This window comes from Abramis brama (assembly GCF_963993115.1).
Source record: "Abramis brama genome assembly, chromosome: 3".
NCBI classification, from domain to species: Eukaryota; Metazoa; Chordata; class Actinopteri; order Cypriniformes; family Leuciscidae; genus Abramis; species Abramis brama.
Window position 1 is genome coordinate 5804948 of NC_139965.1, and position 7786 is coordinate 5812733.

At 39.9% G+C, this 7786-nt stretch overlaps 1 protein-coding gene and 1 long non-coding RNA gene across 2 annotated transcripts in view; one reads left to right on the forward strand and one right to left on the reverse strand.

Moving 5' to 3' along the window:
* Positions 1 to 5880, reverse strand: part of LOC311079178 (Fc receptor-like protein 5) — a 43612-nt gene extending 37732 nt beyond the window's left edge. The window contains exon 1 of the mRNA XM_084108391.1: positions 5858 to 5880. The gene's annotated coding sequence lies outside the window, so the exon portion shown is untranslated. The remainder of the gene's footprint in view (positions 1 to 5857) is intronic.
* On the forward strand, positions 518 to 3024 carry LOC311079968. Its single transcript, XR_014605479.1, has 3 exons — positions 518 to 1243; positions 1362 to 1456; positions 2833 to 3024. It is a non-coding gene; the product is annotated as an uncharacterized lncRNA (long non-coding RNA).
* Positions 5881 to 7786: the final 1906 nt, after the last annotated feature.

Here is a 7786-nt window from a genome sequence, read left to right on the forward strand (position 1 = left end):
AGTGTGTATCAGATTGTGATCCCTTCCTGTTACCGACAGCAAGTTTTATCCTTAGCTCATGATCACGACTTGTCAGGACATTTAGGAATAAAGAAGACTTATCACCGTGTTCTGAGGCATTTCTTTTGGCCTAGATTAAAAACTGATGTCACACAATTTTGTCGCACCTGCCGCACCTGTCAGATCACCGGCAAACCGAATCAAGTTATTCCGTGTGCCCCACTTGTTCCTATTCCAGTGATAGGAGAACCGTTTGAACACGTTATCGTCGATTGTGTCGGTCCTTTGCCGAAGTCTAAGACCGGTAACCAGTTTTTATTGACGGTAATGTGTACTGCGACCAGATTCCCGGAGGCAATTCCATTGAGGAAGATTACAGCGCCTGTTGTAACTAGAGCACTTCTGAAGTTTTTTTCTACGTTTGGTTTACCCAAAGTTGTGCAGTCAGATCAAGGCACTAATTTTCTTTCGAAAATATTTACTCAGGTGTTGTCCAGTTTAAAATATAGTTGCGAGTGCCTATCACGCTGAAAGCCAGGGGGCGCTCGAGCGTTTCCACCAAACGCTGAAGGCAATGCTCAGAAAATATTGCATGGATACGGGTAAAGAGTGGGATGAGGGTGTACCGTTACTTTTGTTTGCGATCAGAGAAGCAGTTCAGGAAAGTCTTGGTTTCAGCCCAGCTGAATTAGTATTCGGATACACTGTCAGAGGACCCTTGAAAATGCTCAAGGAGAATCTGTTGTCTTTTGAGTCTAGTCCTAAAGTGAATGTGTTAGACTATGTGAGTAAGTTCCGTGAACGCTTGCATAAAGCTTGTTCAGTGGCGAGAGAGTCACTTGAAGTTGCACAAAAAAAAATGAAGAGTCATTATGATCGCAAATCTGTACAGCGTTCCTTTAACGAAGGCGATTCGGTGTTGGTGTTGCTGCCTATGGTAGGGTCTGCCTTATCAGCACGGTTTTCTGGACCATATGAGGTGGTGAGAAAACTTAGTAATACAGATTACGTAATTGGGACTCCTGATAGGAAACGGAAGACTCGTGTGTGTCATGTGAACATGTTAAAGACTTTTCACAACAGAGAAGCTGTCCAGAGTGATGTTCCATCTGCAGTCGAAACTGCCGTTCCTGTGGCTCCTGTGCTGGTCGCTTGTGCTGCTGTCGAGGTTGGTGATCCGGAGGATGATGGAGTGATTTTGCGCCATACTCACCAACAGTGCGTTCGTCTTAAAAACTCGGAGGTATTAACTGATTTTACATCTCATGTATCTCATTTATCTGAACAACAACAGTGTGATATTATGCAGTTGATTAATGATTTTCCTGCTTTGTTTAATGATGTACCTTCTCGTACTACAGTTCTAGAGCACGACATTAACGTGGGTGATGCTGCTCCGATCAAACAGCATGCATACCGCGTGAACACAGCGAAAAGAGATATTATGCGGAATGAGGTTGAGTATTTGTTAGAGCATGGACTTGCTCAGTTCAGTTGTAGTCCCTGGAGTTCTCCGTGTTTATTAGTGCCGAAGAGCGATGGCACTGCGCGATTTTGCACCGATTACCGGAAAGTAAATTCAGTAACCGTACCCGACTGTTTCCCTTTACCGCGCATGGAAGATTGCGTCGACAACCTCGGTTCAACTCGTTATGTCAGTAAGTTAGATTTGTTAAAAGGTTACTGGCAAGTTCCTCTTACGGCTCGTGCTTCTGACATTTCGGCATTTGTAACACCTGATAGTTTCCTCCAGTACTCCGTGATGGCTTTCGGCATGCGTAACGCACCAGCCACTTTTCAGCGATTGATCAACCTTGTGCTGGCTGGGGTACCTAAGTGCAATGCATATTTAGACGACCTAGTAATTTACTCTACCGATTGGTCAGAACATGTGTCTTCATTGCGAACTGTTTTTGAGCGACTTGAGAAGGCTTCGTTGATGTTAAACCTAGCTAAATGTGAATTCGGCCAGGCCACAATTACGTATCTTGGGAAGGAAGTTGGTCAAGGTCAAGTGCGCCCGTTAGAAGCTAAGGTTGCCGCCATAGCTGAGTTCCCAGCTCCAACCACCCGACGTGAGCTCCGTCGATTTTTAGGGATGGCTGGCTACTATCGTGGCTTCTGTAAAAACTTTTCGACGATTGCGCACCCTCTGACTTCACTTCTTAGTCCATCTCGAACGTTTGTATGGTCTGATGAATGTCAGCATGCTTTTAACTCGATCAAAGTTCTTCTGTGTAATGCACCTGTTTTAGCCGCACCAGATTGTGCTTTTGCGTTTAAACTTGACGTGGATGCGAGTGCCGTTGGCGCTGGAGCAGTGTTAGTACAGGAAGGTAAGGATGGCATTGATCACCCCATCTGCTACTTCTCGCGTAAGTTTAATAAACATCAGTTAAATTATTCGACGATCGAGAAGGAGGCGTTAGCACTTCTGATGGCTCTCCAGTACTTTGATGTGTATCTTGGTTCGAGTAATATTCCAGTCACTGTGTTTACCGATCATAACCCTCTAGTTTTTCTGTCACGTATGTATAATCAGAATCAACGGTTGATGCGCTGGTCTCTGATCGTACAAGGTTACAATCTGGTAATCAAACATAAGAAAGGCGTCGAAAATGTGATCGCTGACGCACTATCTAGAGTTGCTTATTGCGGCATTTGATAATTATTTGAACAACTATATGTCCGATCTATTCCATATAGTTGGTTCTTAAGGGGGGAGGTGTTACGCTCCACGCGTGTTTTGTGTTTTGTTTTCATTGCTTGGTGCACGTTTGTGTACTTCACACGTGTTGGCTGTTGTGCTCATTATCTTTTCTCTGTCTCTAGCCCACTCTCTCTGCTCGCAGGTTGCTGTGATTGGCCGAGTCGGACGTCAGTCATCATTAAGGCGGCGCTTGAGAGCCAATCGGAGGCCGTCCAGCTGGTTCAAAAGGATGGCGTGTTCATTCATGCTTTCTCTCTCGATCGCGAACTGAGCTCTTTGTAGCGGAATGAGTTTTCTTTAGTGGACTGAGCTCTTTGTAGTGGACTGAGCTCTTTGTAGTGGACTGAGCTCTTTGTAGCGGACTGAGCTCTTTGTAGCAGAATGAGTTTTCTTTAGTGGACTGAGCTCTTTGTAGCGCAATGAGTTTCCTGTAGCGAATCGAGTTTTTGTATCTGCCCGCGTCTGAGTTGTGTGCTATGTGCTTTGTCCCTTTGTGATGTGTTGTCTACCTTTTCGTTTGTTATGAGACCTTGGTTAACAGCTGATATAGCGGGAAGAGAACGCAGGTCAGTATATCGCGATATACACTGTACACGTAGCAGATGATTGTCTAGACACACTAGGTAAGAAGTGAGCACCACTCATTGTATTTCTGTTTTGTTAGATAGTTTAGTTAAGGTGCCGGATGCACTGAAGATTTCGGTTTATTTTCTACATTTTGCTTTGGTTAGATTAGGTTTAGATTAAGGATTGTTTTGTTATATTTTGTTCTTTCCTTTGGCGGCGCTTTTGTTCTTTTCCCATTTTATTATTTGTTTGTTTGTTTATATTATTACATTGTACATAGCGCACATTATTATTGTTGTTATTTTACTGGAACTAGTGGCTTCGGCTTTGTGAATAAACGTCCAGTATTTCACTCTGTCCACGGTTGTCTGTCATGTTCTTCCACCTCATTTCATATACAGCAGTACGTTAATATGTAAATGTTACGGTACATTCCCTAGACTTTTAAAGTTCGTAACACACCGTTTGACCTTGTATGGTTTTGCTGTTCTCTTTTGACAGTTCAGTAGCTCTGCATATTTGCATGCACTTATCCAGCGTTAAGTTTTCTTCTCTTAACAGTCTTTCCCTTATCGCAGGGCTTTGTGTACCACACACAATGCGGTCTCTTATTAGTGAGTCCTTAATGTCACCAAAATTGCATGTGCTGGCCAATACTCTCAAATCTGTGACATATCTGTCAATATTTTCGTCTTGTCCTTGGTCTCTAACAAAAAACTTATATCGCTCAACAGTCTCATTCAGTTGCGGATTGCAATGTTTATCAAACTGCGTCATCATTGTACGCACCGTCCTCCTCGCAGATGTATCACCGCTTGTCAGCGTTTCTAAAAGTTCCCTCCCTCTCTCTCCGAGGAGGTAATTAAACAACTTAACTTTAGTTGTCTCCTCTGCATCGGGCATAGTGAGGTCCGTATACAGCGTACACTCCTCCTTCCAACTTTTCCAAGTTTTCACTAAGTTGGCTGAATCCAAACAAAGTATTGGAGGCGACTTGAGACCATCCATCGCGACATCTGGCGCTCTTTTCTGCTCCGGCTTCGGCTCCTTAAATGCTGGGCAGTCCCTTGCTCGAGCTCGCGGGCTAGGCTAACTACAACAAGCTAGCGGCACTTTTCACTCTTCACGGCTCGGTACTAACTTCGGCTGAATTTGCGACCGCTGCCACCATGTTTCATACTGTTCTGTTTTATCAAACTATATAGAATGGACGATTAAAGCAGTATCATTGCTTACTTTATTTAACACATGTGCATAACAGCATTACAAGTGTCATAGCCTAGCTCTGTCTGTACATCACTCAAAACTGTCCGTGCGTCACTCAAATCTGTCCCCTTGGGAACATGACAGGAAAACTAACAATCCACTTGTTACAGCGTGTGATCAGTCACTTCTTTAATGTTGCCATCACAAACTCCTGGATACAATACAAGTCTGACATCAAAGCTCTGCACAGATCATCCAAGAACACACATCAGTACCTGGACTTCAAATTAGTCCTAGCTGAAGAGCTGTTAAATGAGGATCCCACAACCAGAGCCATCTGTGCCAGACTAGGAGCCATGCACATGCCTGAGATGATGGATACCAAGCATGCAGAAAGATGCAGAAATAAGGGCTGCAAGAGCAAGATGTACATGAGATGTACCAAATGCAAGATGTTCCTCTGCATTACCAAAAAGAAAAATTGCTTCCAGGACTACCACACCACTTACAAAGAACATACTAAGAACAAAATGAAGAGTGAAGGAAAAACTAGATTGGATTCAGTTTGACAGAAGGAAAAAATCCCCCCAAAATCAGTTTCACATTAGTTCTATGTTCATTGTTCAAATAACGCTAAAAGGATTCAAGGGGACCAATAAAAAGATACGGACATAACAAAGTGTTAAGCTTTAATAGTAAAGATATCCTTGCGAAATGTAAGGAAAAGGATTCAAGAATGATAAATGTGTCTATTGTATAATCAAAATGTGTGTATTCTTGGATAATAATCAATTTACAGCCCAAAATGTATGTATTCTTAGTTAAAAAACTCTATAATCTGGTAAAATTTGTATCTACCAAATGTGTCTGTTTTCGTACTCAAATTTTCCTGTTGTTCACTACAGTGGACATGCTGTAAAATAAAAAATAAAAATGTGTAAATTGTAGGAAGTTTTTTTAACCCTAAACAGGTATGGAATCACAAAAAAAATATGATTAGGAAAAAAAATATTTTCCTTGGTTCTCAGGAGTATCATTCATGACTAACTCACATCAACACAAATACATCTGATTTATCTCAAGTACTTGAAATATGAAGAAAGATATTACAACAAAACTAAGCAAAAATACAAGCACACATTGCCTCCATCTTTCACACGCATTATCACACAGATAAATGCATCATAAACCTCTTTATCTGATCAACACGCAACATAATCGCATAAGATCAGATCAATAAATAATACAATAAGCAAGACTGTGGATTCATAGACTCTCCTACACAACAACCATTATTATATCCCATCTTCAGCTGAATACATTGCATTAGGAACAGAAAACAGAAGATAGTAAAGAATATGATCAAATACTCACAGATGAGAGGCAGTGCACTGGAGCCCATACTGTCACATTAATAGACTGTGTTAACAGCACTGAGTGTTAAACACACACTTCCTGTGCTTAAAAGAAGAGATGAGGGAGGAGGAGATAAACTCTACGCAGAAATACACAGATAAAGAAAAGAGAGATCCAGTCTAAGATTTTTAGCTACTAATTTATTCAAGTTGTCACAGCTCTGTTCATCTACTTGAAAATCATATTTTCCAGATCAGTTCTGGTGGAGATTGTTCTCACTGTTATTGTGTTCGTTCACACAGTCACACATAGAAGACAGACAGTGATTAAAGAGAAATCACCACGTGACATCTAATGTGTCTAATGTAACTCTACAACATATCAGTGAAAGAAATACAGCCTTTTTATCATAATGTTGTGTTCCATAAAAACTAAAATGCTGCTTGTCAAAGGTGTTTTCTGTTCCTCAGCGCTTCGGCTCGACTCAATGGAACTGAAGAAAAGGCTGGAGAAACAGAATCACAAAAGGCCAGAGCTTCTTTAAGTCAGGGTTAGTATAGTGAGTTAATAAAGTGAACAGGGCCTTTGGAAAATGAGTCCTGACCTTTTAAAAAGTTTACTTAATGTGTGTTAACAGACCCTGAATATGGAGAACATTAGGACCCTGAAACACACAAGCTGTCGACCAGCGATCTGCAGTCAACATCACAATCCCTGTTGCTGATAAAGTGGATGCATTTGAAATAGCTTGTTTGTTTAATAAAGCTTTTTTTACATGAGGATTGATAGAATAAACAAGAAATCCAATGTCATTCAATTCTTTTTTATTTTATTAAAAACATTCTTTCTGTAATATGAGATAAAAATCTTCATCATGAAAGTGTTTTCCCCGTGCCCCCCCTCTAGACACGCCCCTGGACAAAACAGCTTCTGCTGGAAGCATAATTACACACAATATTTATACACAGATGATATCAATTGTGTGAAGTCTTATTCTGTCACTCAGAAACTATTTTTAAGCACAGTGTTTGTTCAGTGGACTTCAGTTAATGACTTTGGCTTCTGTTTGCAAGTGTGATTATACTCTGCCGATGTTGGTTCACTTACGATTTGTGCAATATGGCTGGACTTAACAGTAACGTTTATGCAATAACAATACTCTAATGAGTAATAACAGTTTATTACTACATTTTGTGCAAATTTGATTATATCTGACAGAGACATCTGCTACAATGTTTAACAATATGAGTAAAGGGAGTCTTAGAATATGACCAGATTGAAGATTTATGTGAACACTTCAACAGGTTTATCAGAGACTCAATATGATCTAAAATGTACAAATAAACTGATAAATGTCCACAACAAGGTGACATGATGTTGCTCTCAGGCAACAAACTGCCTTTTTAGACCTCACACTGCTCCTTTAATTATATATATATATATAATATATATATATATATATATATATATATATATATATATATATATATATATATATATATATATACAACATTATGCTTTATACTATTCGCTTCTTTCACAAAATGTATGTTCCATAAATACAAAGATGTATTTTATATTGTACAAACAAAATGTATGTGTGAATAATGCAGAAAAAAATGATCTTTATAATGGTTTAGTAATGATTGCAAAAATTGTCAAGAGTAAGTTCATGAAAGTCTACACAATTATTTCAATTATCAAAATATTGCAAATTATTGGGTGTCCACATACTTTTTGGCCATAGATTGTATTTCCAAAAAGTTATTGATCATGAAAACAATGAACATGATGACAATGCATGATGTGACTTTTTACTGAATTTGAAAATCTGCACAAGTATGTCAAAATGGCGCTTCATTTAGTGTTGCTTTAAGAGTCTATACTAAAACTGACTTGGCAAAACCCACTGCTCACTAAAAACCATTAAAAAAGACCAAAAGGGGC